This window comes from Lissotriton vulgaris, chromosome 4_1 (assembly GCF_964263255.1).
Source record: "Lissotriton vulgaris chromosome 4_1, aLisVul1.2, whole genome shotgun sequence".
NCBI lineage: Eukaryota > Metazoa > Chordata > Amphibia > Caudata > Salamandridae > Lissotriton > Lissotriton vulgaris.
The window spans coordinates 584,902,582-584,920,602 of NC_141691.1; the positions used below are offsets into that span (position 1 = coordinate 584,902,582).

At 50.2% G+C, this 18,021-nt stretch overlaps 1 protein-coding gene across 4 annotated transcripts in view; it reads left to right on the forward strand.

The window, feature by feature from the left end:
- The window catches only part of BBS9 (Bardet-Biedl syndrome 9), a 2,055,975-nt gene that overhangs the window by 616,169 nt on the left and 1,421,785 nt on the right, over positions 1-18,021 (forward strand). The window lies entirely within an intron of this gene.

Sequence of the window (18,021 nt, forward strand, 5' to 3'; positions counted from 1 at the left end):
TCAAACAATACTATTTTGTGCATTTTGGTAAGCCCTTATCATGCTACCATCTAACTAAAATGTTAAACTTGTATGTGGGTGCCTTAACTGTTTGTGTGGTCCTTTATTTATTGCAAGGCTAATTTGAAAGTAGAGATGATTTGTAATGCGACCAGTACACATCTGCAGAGTTGGGGAGTGTAAGTGATAGAAATGGTTGAATCCTGTTGGAATGAGTGAGTGGATAGATTAAGACAGCTAAGAAATCTAAGCAACCTACTTTGATTGTATTGTGTTGTAATTGTATTTATATAACGCTTACTACCCCTGACGAATCCCTTTTGGGCGAGTAGCATGCTACTCCGGAACCCAAAGAGGATTACTGGTGGATTAGCATAGTGAAATGAGAGTTCATTTTTAGCAGTAAACATGAGAGTCTGTTGGTTGGATTGAATAGGATTAAAAAACGTCGGGAAGAGAGCAGGGAGGGGGCCGAAAAAATAGCAAAAACAACAAATAACAGCAGATAAAACAAATAAAGTAGTCCGGTAAAAGCAGCAGAAAATGACACAAAATCAGAGCAATACGGTGATAAGAGATCAGGCGGGGGAGAAAAAACAGCTACAAAGTCAACAAATGACGGCAAAAACAACAAATAATTGCACTACAGAAAGCTAGATGCACTGTGTAAGGAGGAAAGGGATAAGGGGGAAAGGGAGGGGGGAAGGCACTTCTTCTGCAGACAGCTAGGCAACACTACTCATTGTACACAGGCACAGCTCACAGGTCTCGTACAGAAGCCTCCCCATGCACTCACCCAGGCACACTGCTCACTGACACATCTCACTGTCCTGATACAGAAACTTCCCATGCAGTTTGCTCACTGTACACAGGACTCATACAGAAGCCTCCCCATGCACTCACCCAGGCACACTGCTCACTGTACACGGGCACAGCTCACAGGACTCATACAGAAGCCTCCCCATGCACTCACCCAGGCACCCTGCTCACTGACACATCTCACAGTCCTGATACAGAAACTTCCCATGCAGTCTGCTCACTGTATACAGGCACAGCTCACAAGACTCGTACAGAAGTCTCCCTATGCACTCACAGAGGCCTAAATGGCGAAAAAACAGAACTGCTAGTGGTGGGGAAAGCAGTATCTGCCTGGTCTCATAGGTGGTGGCCTACTGAACTGGGTAGCCCACCCACCCCTGTGGATTCGGTAAGAAATCTTGGCGTGATGCTTGACTCAGATCTCTCTTCCAAGTCACACGTCAACAAGGTGACAGGGAGGTGTCTCAGCGTACTAAGGGTCCTTCGGAAGGTTCTGGATCTCCTCCCAATTGGTGCCAGAAAAACTATTGTCCATGCCCTGGTGACCCCCCACCTCGATTATGGAAATGCCCTGCTAGCAGGCTTGAGTGCAAAAGGACTTCATCAACTACAGTGTGTCCAGAACGCTGCTGCACGACTTGTGCTTGGACTTCCTCGCAGAGCCTCTGGTAAAACCGCGTTGGCAAAGCTTCATTGGCTCCCTGTTAGGGAGCGGATCAAATTTAAAGTCCTTTGCTTTGCTCATCGCATCGCACAAGGTAAAGGCCCGAACTATCTCCAGAACCTCCTCAGTATACATCGTCCCACCCGGAATTTAAGATCCTCCGGCATGATGTTGTTCAAACCTCCTCGAGTCAAGAGGGCCAGGATGGGTGGCCGCTCATTTAGATACTTGGCCTCTAAACAGTGGAACGAACTCCCGCTATATTTGCGCATGGAACCCTCGGAAACCATTTTCCGGGGTAAACTTAAGACATTCCTGTTTCCCATCACGTAATTCCTCCTCCCTATGGCTCTCCTATCATCTGCCTTCTTGAAATCTTTGCAGCAATTAGCGCGGGGACACACTGTCTTCTGTGTAACCAGGCGCTCAATAAATGGTTTATTATTATTATTATTTTACTGCTCGCTGTAAACAGGCGCAGCTTAGAGAACTCATACAGAACGCTCCCATGCAATCATGCAGGCACACTGCCCACTGTACACAGGCACAGCTCACAAGACTCATACAGAACGCTCCCCTTGCAATCACGCAGGCACCCTGCTCACTGGCACATCTCACTGTCCTGATACAGAAGCCTCCCATGCACTCACACAGGCACACTGCTCACTGTACACAGGCACAGCTCACAGGACTAATACAGAACCCTACCCATGCACTCACACAGGCACACTGATCACTGTACACAGGCACAGCTCACATGACTCATACAGAACCCTCCCCATGCACTCACCCAGGCACCCTGCTCACTGTACAGAGGCAAAGCTCACAGGACTCATACAGAACGCTCCCCATGCACTCACCCAGGCACACTGCTCACTGTACACAGACACAGGACTCGTAAACGATCTTCCCCATGCACTCACCCATGCACACTGCTTACTATATACAGCCCACAGGACTCATACAGACGCGTCCCCATGCACTCACCCTGGCACACTGCTCACTGTACACAGGACTCATACAGAAGCCTCCCCATGCACTCACCCTGGCACACTGCTCACTGTACACAGGACTCATACAGAAGCCTCCCCATGCACTCACCCAGGCGCCCTGCTCACTGTACACAGGACTCATACAGAAGCCTCCCCATGCACTCACCCAGGTGCCCTTCTCACTGTACACAGGACTCATACAGAAGCCTCCCCATGCACTCACCCAGGTGCCCTGCTCACTGTACACAGACACAGCTCACAGGACTCATACTGAAGCCTCCCCATGCACTCACCCAGGCACACTGCTCACTGTACACAGGCACAGCTCACAGTACTCATACAGAAGCCTCCCCATGCACTCACCCTGGCACACTGCTCACTGTACACAGGACTCATACATAAGCCTCCCCAAGCACTCACCCAGGTGCCCTGCTCACTGCACACAGGACTCATACAGAAGCAGGATTCATACAGAAGCCTCCCCATGCACTCACCCAGGTGCCCTGCTCACTGTACACAGGACTCATACAGAAGCCTCCCCATGCACTCACCCTGGCACACTGCTCACTGTACACAGACACAGGACTCGTACACGATCCTCCCCATGCACTCACCCATGCACACTGCTTACTATACACAGCCCACAGGACTCATACAGACGCGTCCCCATGCACTCACCCTGGCACACTGCTCACTGTACACAGGACTCATACAGAAGCCTCCCCATGCACTCACACAGGCGCCCTGCTCACTGTACACAGGACTCAAACAGAAGCCTCCCCATGCACTCACCCAGGCACACTGCTCACTGTACAGAGGACTCATACAGAAGCCTCCCCATGCACTCACCCTGGCACACTGCTCACTGTACACAGGACTCATACAGAAGCCTCCCCATGCACTCACCCAGGCGCCCTGCTCACTGTACACAGGACTCATACAGAAGCCTCCCCATGCACTCACCCAGGTGCCCTGCTCACTGTACACATCTCACTGTCCTGATACAGAAACTTCCCATGCAGTCTGCTCACTGTACACAGGACTCATACAGAAGCCTCCCCATGCACTCACCCAGGCACACTGCTCACTGTACACGGGCACAGCTCACAGGACTCATACAGAAGCCTCCCCATGCACTGCACTCACCCAGGCACCCTGCTCACTGACACATCTGATTGACAAGTACTCTGTAGCGCCGGGACACCCCCTATGGGGGTAGCTGTGCGCTTTACAAGCTTCTTAATAAATAAATAAATAAATAAATAAATAAATCTCACTGTACTGATACAGAAACTTCCCATGCAGTCTGCTCACTGTATACAGGCACAGCTCACAAGACTCGTACAGAAGTCTCCCTATGCACTCACAGAGGCACACTGCTCGCTGTAAACAGGCGCAGCCCAGAGAACTCATACAGAACGCTCCCATGCAATCATGCAGGCACACTGCCCACTGTACACAGGCACAGCTCACAAGACTCATACAGAACGCTCCCCTTGCAATCACGCAGGCACCCTGCTCACTGGCACATCTCACTGTCCTGATACAGAAGCCTCCCATGCACTCACACAGGCACACTGCTCACTGTACACAGGCACAGCTCACAGGACTAATACAGAACCCTCCCCATGCACTCACACAGGCACACTGATCACTGTACACAGGCACAGCTCACAGGACTCATACAGAACCCTCCCCATGCACTCACCCAGGCACCCTGCTCACTGTACAGAGGCAAAGCTCACAGGACTCATACAGAACGCTCCCCATGCACTCACCCAGGCACACTGCTCACTGTACACAGACACAGGACTCGTAAACGATCCTCCCCATGCACTCACCCATGCACACTGCTTACTATATACAGCCCACAGGACTCATACAGACGCGTCCCCATGCACTCACCCTGGCACACTGCTCACTGTACACAAGACTCATACAGAAGCCTCCCCATGCACTCACCCTGGCACACTGCTCACTGTACACAGGACTCATACAGAAGCCTCCCCATGCACTCACCCAGGCGCCGTGCTCACTGTACACAGGACTCATACAGAAGCCTCCCCATGCACTCACCCAGGTGCCCTGCTCACTGTACACAGGACTCATACAGAAGCCTCCCCATGCACTCACCCAGGTGCCCTGCTCACTGTACACAGACACAGCTCACAGGACTCATACTGAAGCCTCCCCATGCACTCACCCAGGCACACTGCTCACTGTACACAGGCACAGCTCACAGTACTCATACAGAAGGCTCCCCATGCACTCACCCTGGCACACTGCTCACTGTACACAGGACTCATACATAAGCCTCCCCATGCACTCACCCAGGTGCCCTGCTCACTGCACACATGACTCATACAGAAGCAGGATTCATACAGAAGCCTCCCCATGCACTCACCCAGGTGCCCTGCTCACTGTACACGGGACTCATACAGAAGCCTCCCCATGCACTCACCCTGGCACACTGCTCACTGTACACAGACACAGGACTCGTACACGATCCTCCCCATGCACTCACCCATGCACACTGCTTACTATACACAGGACTCATACAGACGCGTCCCCATGCACTCACCCTGGCACACTGCTCACTGTACACAGGACTCATACAGAAGCCTCCCCATGCACTCACCCAGGCGCCCTGCTCACTGTACACAGGACTCATACAGAAGCCTCCCCATGCACTCACCCAGGCACACTGCTCACTGTACACAGGACTCATACAGAAGCCTCCCCATGCACTCACCCAGGCGCCCTGCTCACTGTACACAGGACTCATACAGAAGCCTCCCCATGCACTCACCCAGGTGCCCTGCTCACTGTACACAGGACTCATACAGAAGCCTCCCCATGCACTCACCCAGGTGCCCTGCTCACTGTACACAGACACAGCTCACAGGACTCATACTGAAGCCTCCCCATGCACTCACCCAGGCACACTGCTCACTGTACACAGGCACAGCTCACAGGACTCATACAGAAGCCTCCCCATGCACTCACCCTGGCACACTGCTCACTGTACACAGGACTCATACACAAGCCTCCCCATGCACTCACCCAGGTGCCCTGCTCACTGCACACAGGACTCATACAGAAGCAGGATTCATACAGAAGCCTCCCCATGCACTCACCCAGGTGCCCTGCTCACTGTACACAGGACTCATACAGAAGCCTCCCCATGCACTCACTCCGGCACACTGCTCACTGTACACAGGACTCATACAAAAGCCTCTCCAGGCACTCACCCAGGTGCCCTGCTCACTGTACACAGGACTCATACAGAAGCCTCCCCATGCACTCACCCAGGTGCCCTGCTCACTGTACACAGACACAGCTCACAGGACTCATACAGAAGCCTCCCCATGCACTCACCCAGGCACACTGCTCACTGTACACAGGCACGGCTCACAGGACTCATACAGAACGCTCCCCATGCACTCACCCTGGCACACTGCTCACTGTACACAGGACTCATACAGAAGCATCACCATGCACTCACCCAGGCACACTGCTCACTGTACACAGGCACGGCTCACAGGACTCATACAGAAGCCTCCCCATGTACTCACCCTGGCACACTGCTCACTGTACACAGGCACAGCTCACAGGACTCATACAGAAGCCTCCCCATGCACTCACCCAGGTGCCCTGCTCACTGTACACAGACACAGGACTCGTACATGATCCTCCCCATGCACTCACCCATGCACACTGCTTACTATACACAGGAGTCATACAGAAGCCTCCCCATGCACTCACCCAGGTGCCCTGCTCACTGTATACAGGACTCATACAGAAGCCTCCCCATGCACTCACCCAGGTGCCCTGCTCACTGTACACAGGACTCATACAGAAGTCTCCCCATGCACTCACCCAGGTGCCCTGCTCACTGTACACAGGACTCATACTGAAGCCTCCCCATGCACTCACCCAGGCACACTGCTCACTGTACACAGGCACAGCTCACAGGACTCATACAGAAGCCTCCCCACGCACTCACCCTGGCACACTGCTCACTGTACACAGACACAGGACTCGTACACGATCCTCCCCATGCACTCACCCATGCACACTGCTTACTATACACAGCCCACAGGACTCATACAGACGCCTCCCCATGCACTCACCCAGGTGCCCTGCTCACTGTACACAGGACTCATACAGAAGCCTCCCCATGCACTCACCCAGGTGCCCTGCTCACTGTACACAGGACTCATACAGAAGCCTCCCCATGCACTCACCCTGGCACACTGCTCACTGTACACAGGACTCATACAGAAGCTTCCCCATGCACTCACCCAGGTGCCCTGCTCACTGTACACAGACACAGCTCACAGGACTCATACTGAAGCCTCCCCATGCACTCACCCAGGCACACTGCTCACTGTACACAGGCACAGCTCACAGGACTCATACAGAAGCCTCCCCATGCACTCACCCTGGCACACTGCTCACTGTACACAGGACTCATACACAAGCCTCCCCATGCACTCACCCAGGTGCCCTGCTCACTGCACACAGGACTCATACAGAAGCAGGATTCATACAGAAGCCTCCCCATGCACTCACCCAGGTGCCCTGCTCACTGTACACAGACACAGCTCACAGGACTCATACAGAAGCCTCCCCATGCACTCACCCAGGCACACTGCTCACTGTACACAGGCACGGCTCACAGGACTCATACAGAACGCTCCCCATGCACTCACCCTGGCACACTGCTCACTGTACACAGGACTCATACAGAAGCATCACCATGCACTCACCCAGGCACACTGCTCACTGTACACAGGCACGGCTCACAGGACTCATACAGAAGCCTCCCCATGTACTCACCCTGGCACACTGCTCACTGTACACAGGCACAGCTCACAGGACTCATACAGAAGCCTCCCCATGCACTCACCCAGGTGCCCTGCTCACTGTACACAGGACTCATACTGAAGCCTCCCCATGCACTCACCCAGGCACACTGCTCACTGTACACAGGCACAGCTCACAGGACTCATACAGAAGCCTCCCCATGCACTCGCCCAGGTGCACTGCTCACTGTACACAGGCACAGCTCACAGGACTCATACAGAACGCTCCCCATGCACTCACCCTGGCACACTGCTCACTGTACACAGGACTCATACAGAAGCCTCCCCATGCACTCACCCAGGTGCTCTGCTCACTGTACACAGACACAGCTCACAGGACTCATACAGAAGCCTCCCCATGCACTCGCCCAGGTGCACTGCTCACTGTACACAGGCACAGCTCACAGGACTCATACAGAAGCCTCCCCATGCACTCACCCTGGCACACTGCTCACTGTACACAGGCACAGCTCACAGGACTCATACATAAGCCTCCCCATGCACTCACCCAGGCACACTGCTCACTGTACACAGGCACAGCTCACAGGACTCATACAGAACGCTCCCCATGCACTCACCCTGGCACACTGCTCACTGTATACAGACACAGGACTCGTACACGATCCTCCCCATGCACTCACCCATGCACACTGCTCACTGTACACAGCTCACAGGACTCATACAGAACGCTCCCCATGCACTCACCCTGGCACACTGCTCACTGTACACAGACACAGGACTCGTACACGATCCTCCCCATGCACTCACCCATGCACACTGCTTACTATACACAGCCCACAGGACTCATACAGAAGCCTCCCCATGCACTCACCCATGCACACTGCTTACTATACACAGCTCACAGGACTCATACAGAAGCCTCCCATGCACTCACACAGGTGCCCTGCTCACTGTACACAGGCACAGCTCACATGACTCATACAGAAGCCTCCCATGCACTCACCCAGGTGCCCTGCTCACTGTACACAGGCACAGCTCACAGGACTCATACAGAAGCCTCCCCATGCACTCACGCAGATGCCCTGCTCACTGTACACAGGCACAGCTCACAGGACTCATACAGAAGCCTCCCCATGCACTCACCCTGGCACACTGCTCACTGTACACAGGCACACCTCACAGGACTCGTACAGAAGCCTCCCCATGCACTCACCCAGGCACACTGCTCACTATACACAGACACAGCTCACAGGACTCATACAGAAGCCTCCCCATGCACTCACCCAGGCACACTGCTCACTGTACACAGACACAGGACTCGTACACGATCCTCCCCATGCACTCACCCATGCCCACTGCTTACTATACACAGCCCACAGGACTCATACAGAAGCCTCCCCATGCACTCACCCAGGTGCCCTGCTCACTGTACACAGACACAGCTCACAGGACTCATACAGAAGCATCCCCATGCACTCACCCTGGCACACTGCTCACTGTACACAGACACAGCTCACAGGACTCATACAGAAGCCTCCCCATGCACTCACCCGGGCACACTGCTCACTGTACACAGGCACAGCTCACAGGACTCATACAGAACGCTCCCCATGCACTCACCCTGGCACACTGCTCACTGTACACGGGCACAGGACTCGTACACGATCCTCCCCATGCACTCACCCATGCACACTGCTTACTATACACAGCCCACAGGACTCATACAGAAGCCTCCCCATGCACTCACCCAGGTGCCCTGCTCACTGTACACAGACACAGCTCACAGGACTCATACAGAAGCATCCCCATGCACTCACCCTGGCACACTGCTCACTGTACACAGACACAGCTCACAGGACTCATACAGAAGCCTCCCCATGCACTCACCCGGGCACACTGCTCACTGTACACAGGCACAGCTCACAGGACTCATACAGAACGCTCCCCATGCACTCACCCTGGCACACTGCTCACTGTACACGGGCACAGGACTCGTACACGATCCTCCCCATGCACTCACCCATGCACACTGCTTACTATACACAGCCCACAGGACTCATACAGAAGCCTCCCCATGCACTCACCCAGGTGCCCTGCTCACTGTACACAGACACAGCTCACAGGACTCATACAGAAGCATCCCCATGCACTCACCCTGGCACACTGCTCACTGTATACAGGACTCATACAGAAGCCTCCCCATGCACTCACCCGGGCACACTGCTCACTGTACACAGGCACAGCTCACAGGACTCATACAGAACGCTCCCCATGCACTCACCCTGGCACACTGCTCACTGTACACGGGCACAGGACTCGTACATGATCCTCCATGCACTCACCCATGCACACTGCTTATTATACACAGCCCACAGGACTCATACAGACGCCTCCCCATGCACTCACCCTGGTACACTACTCACTGTATACAGGCACAGGACTCACACAGAAGCCTCCCTATGCCCAGGGCTTTAAGTGGGATGAAAAAACTGGGGGGGGGGGGGGGGGGGAGGTTTCTCAACGGGGCGTGGCCAATGTAATTAAGGGCGTGGCTTAAAAACGTATCCTAAAAATCTGTGCTTAGCATAGTGTGCCGCCCGACTTGTATTTTGCTGTTTGTCATTCCATCCAGATATATGGTACACGAGTAACATTACACCTACAACAAATCAGTACTATTGGCTTTGTCAATGATTGTTAGTTGCAAAAGATAAATAAGCAGCAGCAACTATGACTTGTGTTTATTATTGAAAAAGCTTCCACTTAAAGCCTTTGTGACACCACGACAATGTTGCTGCTTCTGAGTTTCAAAAAGAGAAGGGAAATCCTGAGAACATTTCTCTCTCTAAAGGATTTCCCTTCCTCTACAACGCTCCCCTGGCATGACGGCATGCCCTCACTTCTCCCCTGAGCACGCGCACATCGATGTGCCTACTGTCACTGCAGTCCGGAAAAAAACAGACTACCTGTGCCAGGGCACAAACTAGAGCCCAATAAAGACCCGTTTCGAGGCCCGCTTAAAAAAAACTGCCGGTGCTTAGCACCGGTGAGACCCGGTCCAATTAAAAACACTGCCTATGCCCTCACACAGGCACACTGCTCACTGTACACTCACACAGGCACAACTCACTCTAGTACTCATACAGACAGACCCATGCTCGTACACTGCTCCTTGTTCACTCGCACACTTACGCTTCTCACTCTGTACTTATACAGAAAATCCTCCCTCTGCACGGACACAGGCACAAAACCCACTGCGCTTTACACGGGAACAGTGCTCACTTAGCAGTCCTACAGAGACTTCCTTCACCCGACGCCAATATCGACAGACATTCCGGTCAGGCTGTTCTAATACAGACATTCCACTCACCCGGGGGCGAAGGGGGTAGGATCACTTGGGAACGATGTCCCCAAGCTTTTTATTTTACCGGAAGAGTTACTGTGCTGTTTTTATGCATTGGTTCCTGCATGGGTCCTCCCGACCTGAGTTGTTGCCTCAGCAGAAGCCGAAAGCGCGGGAATCTTGTGCCTTGTGAAGACGGAGAAGGGACAGACAGACAGCTAAAGAGCCATACGTTCCTGAAGCGCAGGATAGCTGAAAGAGACTTACATATTTGCTGACCAATCAGCAAATCTAAAGCCTGCGTTGGAGCCAGTAACGCACTTTAGACAACCAAGCCAGTTGCACAAGTTTAGGGATGGGATGGGTAGGTTAAGTTATTTATTTAGGAGAGAAGGAAAGGGTTTCCAGAAAATAATTTAAGTGTCTTGCTCCGCCTATGAAGCTTTGAATATAGATATGAAATTACCTGTAACACGTCAGTCAGTCAGTCAATTTTCTTTATTCGATTATTTAAAATCATAAAAGAGCAAGCATTATTACATAACATGGTTACAATACATTTCATTGAAGCACAAAACAATTTAACAACTCTAAAACATTCAATCAATATTATAAAAACAGATAGGCTGCAATGCAACATACATAAATATCTAAAAAGGCTAAAAAAGAAGGGTTTATTGAGCACAATTCATTTAGGAAAATGGAGAAGAGAGGAAATTCATTTGTCAAGGATAAAGTGCCTGTGCCTTGTGCGGTGCTTATTTAGACGTGCACCTGCAACCAAAAAACTAGCCACTGAGAAAGCTACTTGTACATTGGGGAGGAGCTGCAAGAACAACAGGGCTGGTTTGACCTGGATGAAACCCTGGTGACGTAAAATAGGGAGCAGATAACTTTTCCTAAACTCGGTGTAATGTCCGCAGAACATAATAAAGTGCATCGTGTCCTGTGTCGAGAAGTGATCACAGTCGCATGGATCGGCATCCTCGGGTCGCGACCAAGATTTGAAGTTACCCAGTACAAAATGAATTAGATCAAAGCGGAATCTCGTTAAGAGAAAGCGATGATAGGAATTTGTAGTAAAAAGGAGATAAGGTTCCATTCCTGGAGCTAAGGAGAGCATACAATGTTTCCTCACCATAATCTTTTTTAGCTCTACTTCTTCCCTTTCCATGGCATATAAATTTGTCAGGGTGTTTTTGACTGATTTTATATCGCCATAAGTTATCCCCTCTGGGGAAGAGAAGAGCTCCGGACGACCTGCCAAGGTAAGCTGCATTTTAACGTATCTTAACCAAGGAATGTAGAGGGCTCTATCCAGGGCTAAACAATCTTTTAAGATGGTATGATTTAAAGTAAGCTCCTGATTGAGCCATGTTTTTATCCAGCCAATCACTGGGGCTAGTTTTAATGAGTCTGAGATATAGCCCACACCTAACTCTGTATGTATTGCAAAGGTCGAAGTTGATTGGGGGACAGAGAGCAAGGATCTCAAAAATTTATTCTCTACAATCTGTATTTTAGCTGGGCTGGTATATCCCCAGATTACCGAGCCATACTGGGCAACTGACAAACACTTGGAGTTATAAACTTTAATGATGCTTTCCATGGGGCGGGCACCCAGCTTTTTGGCAAAACCCAGCAGCCCTGCGGCCGCTCTAGCGACAGCGCTGCTTTTGACCAAAAGCTGAGGGCCCCAAGTGCCCCTATCGTCGAAAGTGACTCCTAGGTATGGGAAGGAGGAAACTCTCTTAACCTCCTTTCCTGCACAGGAAAAAGTTAGTAACTTTCTTTTCCTTCCTGCGGGTCCAGCGATCATTACATGTGATTTGTCTGTGTTAATTTTCATGTCCAAAGATGACATAAAAGCCCCGAAGGATGCAAGAAGTTTATTTAGCGCAACTCCGGAGCGTGCCAGAAGGACAGCGTCATCCGCGTACAGGAGTACAGGAATCTTTGTCTCCCCTGCACGCGGAATATCGCTGTGGGCTGTTATCATTACTGCCTCTAGGTCATTGATGTATAAAGTGAAGAGGAGGGGAGCAAGTATGCACCCTTGCCTAACCCCCCCTCTCCGACTTAAAGTGACAAGTGCATCTACCTTCCCGAGTAACTCTGACTGAAGTCATAAGGTCCTTGTGTAGCTCGGCCAGGTATTCGACCAAAGGGGGGTCGAGACCCATGGCCAAAAGGATCCGCCACAGCTTTGCCCTGTTGACCAGGTCAAAGGCTGATGACAGGTCCATAAAGGCCATGTATAAAGACCCCTCCCTGCCGATTACATACTTATTTAAAATTAATTCTAAATTTAGGCACTGATCTAACGTTCCTCTTTTGGATCTAAAACCATATTGTGCATTAGATAAAATACCCCTACTTTCTAAAATAAGGGTTAGTCTTGATAATAGGACTCTGCCCATAATTTTTACACTCGAGTCAATAAGAGAAATTGGCCTATAGCAAGCCGGATCTGTCCTCTGACCCTTCTTAAAAATTGGCACTATAGTTGAGTTTGCCCAGCTAGAGGGGAAAATAAATTCCCGTGTTGCATTAAAAACATTAGTTAAAATTTTCGAGCTAAAATCAGGGGCACTCTTGAAAAAGTCTGCCGGGACCCCATCTGGGCCTGGTGCCTTTTTACAGAGTGTATCGTTGATAGCTTTTTTCACCTCTTCCTGAGTAAAAGGAGAGATGAGATTTGGCGTTAGAGAAAGAGGAAGTACCCGTTCTATGCTCGTGTCATTGTGACGATAAATATTACTAAAATGTGTCACCCATTGCTCATCTGGAATGGTACAATCCGCTCTTTGATGATCTAACCCTACGAAGTACGGGTGATTTATTACTGCCCAAAATTTAGCACTATCTTTCTGTGTCTCAGGCAGTAACAGGTTATTCCAAGCTTCGTCTTTTATCTCGGATTTCCTCTTTCTAATAGCCAAATTATATTTTTTCCTTAGAGATGCTACCAATACTCTGTTTCTAGGTTTGCTTTTTAAGGCTTTAAGTAGAATTGAATGAGCCTTAGAACAGTTTGTATCGAACCATTTGGGGCCCATTGTCTTACTGCATTTAACCTTCACGGTCAGATCTAGATTGACTTGTTGACAAATAGTGCTAAAGGCCTCAACCAGAGTAGTGCTAGAATTTTTGTCGTCTAAACATATGGCAACTTCACCTTCTACCTTGGCCAGTGTATCTTGTAAGAAGGTTATAGGGGTAACTTTGTCCCATTTAAGCCTTCGATTTTGATCTCTCAGCGCAAGGTCTGTTGCACAAAAATTATCAGACGTTCTATTACCCAAAGCTCCCTGTGCTAAAACCTCTAAAATCACGGGATTGTGATTGCTAAAAACAGAGATTAAGACTTTACAAACAAATACATCAGATAAAAGTCTAAGAGATACAAAAATATAATCAATGATTGTGCCTCGGTCCTTGCCCTCATAAGTCGGTAACCGTAAGTCATTTGAGCAAGTATAAAATTCATGGAGGTTGAAGGTAGCCAAAAACAGTTCCAGAGCCTCGCCACTAGGTGTGTGTTCAAAATGCGGCGTGGAAGAATATAGAAAAGATTCCTCTGTTTCTCTTTGGCAACCCGCCTGGCAAGGGTGAATATTAAAATCTCCCATGAGGATCACCTCATACCCATAAGAACTATTTGTATCGTAAGTCGATAGGAGGTCCTCTAGGGATGCTAAATGCTCGGTAGGAAATTGACTGGCTGGCGAATTATAAAAATTAATGAGTAAAATAGGATGGGAGTTTGATGAGCTCAATTCCACCATTAAACAATTTTTAGTATTAGACTTAATATGCCTCGCTTTTCCTTTTACATCAAGTGAAATATATAAAGCCAACCCACCCCTTGCTCTTCCTGCTTTACTGGGGTCTGCAGGTACATAAAAATGGGAGTAACCATCTATAGGCAGACACACTGATGTTTCCCAAGTTTCCTGGAATGCAAGGATATCATAATTTCTGATTAGGTCCAGCCAGTTCTTATCTTTAAATTTAGCTCTAAGCCCAGCGATGTTCCAGCTCATAATTCTTCGAACCTCAACTCTTACTGAAGAATGAGCCAAAGGGCCAGAAGCTGGCTGTAAACCTTCTGAGTTATTTTCTCCGGCTGGCAAAAGTCAATCATTTTGGTCCATAAATGAAAGAGGCGCAAAACGATTAAAAAGTTCAAGTGGCTGTGTGACAGGGTTAAACGTTGGAGGTTGATGACGGTGAACTGAGGCGTTGTTCCTTAGGTCTTGACCCCATCTAAAGTGAGAATCCCAGTTGGTATCCCACCCTGGGGCGGGAGTCCTTGGAAAAGAGACATTCTGCTGCTCTCCATAAAAAAATTTCAAAGTAAGTGGAACCACAGTGCCTCTTCTTCGTTGGGGAGGAAAAATATTTGTAAGAATATTGGGAAGAACGTCTGGGTTAGAAAAGCTCACTGCCACACAATCCCCTTTAAATTTTTTTGGCCGGTTTCCCAGCCAAGGAACCCTGGTTGCAGATTTAATCACGCTTGCAAGATGGTGTTTCCCACCTGGTGCTAGTCGCATATTGGTAGTTAACCAGTGTAGGGCTTTACTGCAGAGTGAAGTTGAAGTTTCAGCTATGCCCCCTTCTAATGGGGGTACGTTTGCGAGGACCAAAACCACGGGTGTGGCCTCAACAATAAATTGCAAGGGATCCGTGGGATGAGTTTGAGCTTGCACTTGTATTTGCGCGGGAGGAATGTTAAGCGAAGGAGTTGGGTCTGATGTGGAGCATGCTGGTATGGAGCCCTCAGATGCTACTGATGGTGTTTGTTGCGTTGGATTTGGCCCAAGCAGTTCCATTTCATCTCCAACATCCACTTCCAGCTTCAGCTCCTCTAGGATTATTATCCAGATTAGTAATTAGCGTAGTACATTTCTCAATACCGCTTACAACTGTATTTTGGAGTGCGCCCAACTTCTTGACCTCTGCTTGCAGTTTATCGATCTTGGATATAAGGGGTTTGACAATGATATTGATTTTCATCTCAATGAGATCAGCGATTTTATCAAGTAGGGCTTCCTCGGAGGAACAGAAAGGGTGTTCCTCAACAAGAGTCATTTGTTTATGCTTTGGAGTGGTAGCCCTCTTCCGCTTAGTCCCTGAGCGTAAACCCCCCCGCTTGGAAGGATTCTTTGTGCATTGACGTTTAGGTCTACCAGCGTGTCCAATAAGGGATTGATCTAGGACGGAGACCTGTGATTGTGTATCTTGCTCTGGGTCTTGATCAATGTCAGTGTCTATAACAACATCAATAGGCAAGCCTTCAAGAGCCGGAATTGCATTTTCCGGGGATCCCGGTATAACTTGGGGTGTAAAATCAGCTGTAGAGTCTACAGTATGAATGTCCTGAGTTAATATACCATCAAGCAGGATTGAAGCGGATGTAGGTGGTGATGGGCATAGCAAGTCAGGTGATAGGCTCAGCCCCAATGACTCCCTCCTTTGCATATTTATTTTCTGAACAGTCTGGACCATGTAGTTGTTTATCTTATTTTGTTGCACTGCTACAAGTTTTTTAGACATTGCTCAGACTGTGTAATATATGTAGGTGATATGTACGTGACTTACTTGAGGGACGAACGATGTCTTCACACTTGCAGAGTTTCTGGCCCTGCCCCTGCCTCCTCCTGCCGATGAGGGCCGTAGAGGGCCCGCCCTTTGCCCGGGCTTAGCCCGGCGTCCCGCTCGCGTCCCGCGAGACGGGACTGACGCTGTATTTAGGCGCCTCCTGGCGCGAACCGCTCTCGTTGGATGCCGCTAGGGCTGCTGGGGTATGTAGTTTTGAATGGCCCGCCCACGCTCCGCTCGGCGGCCCTACTCCGTGCTGGCAAGAAGGAGTTAGGCGGCGGGAGGCGGGCAGGCGAAGACCCCAGGCGCAGCGCTTCCCTTTAATCCGGCTGGGTCCACGGGCAGGATGCAGGCAGACAAAGTAAGTGGCAAGTCTCAGTCCCCCCGCTCGTCAGAGCTGACGCTGTATTTAGGCGCCTCCTGGCGCGAACCGCTCTCGTTGGATGCCGCTAGGGCTGCTGGGGTATGTAGTTTTGAATGGCCCGCCCACGCTCCGCTCGGCGGCCCTACTCCGTGCTGGCAAGAAGGAGTTAGGCGGCGGGAGGCGGGCAGGCGAAGACCCCAGGCGCAGCGCTTCCCTTTAATCCGGCTGGGTCCACGGGCAGGATGCAGGCAGACAAAGTAAGTGGCAAGTCTCAGTCCCTGTAACACGTAATGACCAAATTAAATTCAACCACGCGTGTTGCAGCTGCTCCCCCTGATGACGAAGTGGTCTCCTCTCACTGGCCAATAGTTTCAGTTTAAACCCAGCTGCCTAGTGCCTTGGTTTACGCGGGTCCAAATTAGTAAAACGGCGGTAGACGGACATTATTGGAAGGAAATGCTTCATCTGTAATATATAATCCGCACAACCACAAACAAAAGTTTGCACTGGAATGAAAGCTAAGACGTTAAAGCCTGGGTCCGCATGGTCACTGTTTGTCAGCACTGCAAGCCACAGTCCGTACAATTCAGTTTGCAGGGAGAACATATGTACATAACGACAAAAATGCTGCGGCGCTTGAAGGCAAAGCAACGTGAGTACATCCAAGAGCCGTGCTTTATTGCATCTGAAGGGAACAGAGGCAACAATGGTTATTGTTCACGCCAAATAAATTCCTCGGCTTTTAAAACCTAACATGTTATAGAAATCTTGTACAGAGGAGATTACATCCCGCCTGGACACCGTCCAGAGCCCAGAGCCACGAAGCAGTGGCGTCCTCAAGTGCTTCAGCCGCGTGCGTATGAACTGAAGCCGCCATTGTATACCCGGCGGGCTGAACCTAGGGTGACCAACAGGCATAGGTGCAAAATCAGGACGGTGAGTGTACAAATTCAGGACAAAGGGTCAAAATTCAGGACAAAGGATCAAAATTCAGGACAAAACTTCGGGACAAAAGTTACGTTTTACAGACACGTCAGATGTGGTAGCGCAATAGTATATAAGTAAGTAAATAGACAACCACCTAAGTACAAGTCAAAATAAGTTTACATTAGGTTGAGACAACCGTGCAGGTCACGGTTTTTCAGTATGGCTGCAGCTTGCTACCTTAGACGATTCAAAATTTGCATCTCGTTCCAGCAGGTACTTAAGTCACCAGACAATGGTGAACAACACCTGAATATAAGTGAGGCCGCTTTTATTGTTGATTGAAAACTACTGGATATACAAGAAGCTTTTTAGTGCCAGCCCCCAGTAACAGAACGGCTCTACCCCCCTTTCCGCCTCCCAGTGAAACACCCAATGCCCGGTCCAGCCTTGCTACCGCCCTCCATTGGTGCCCCTCA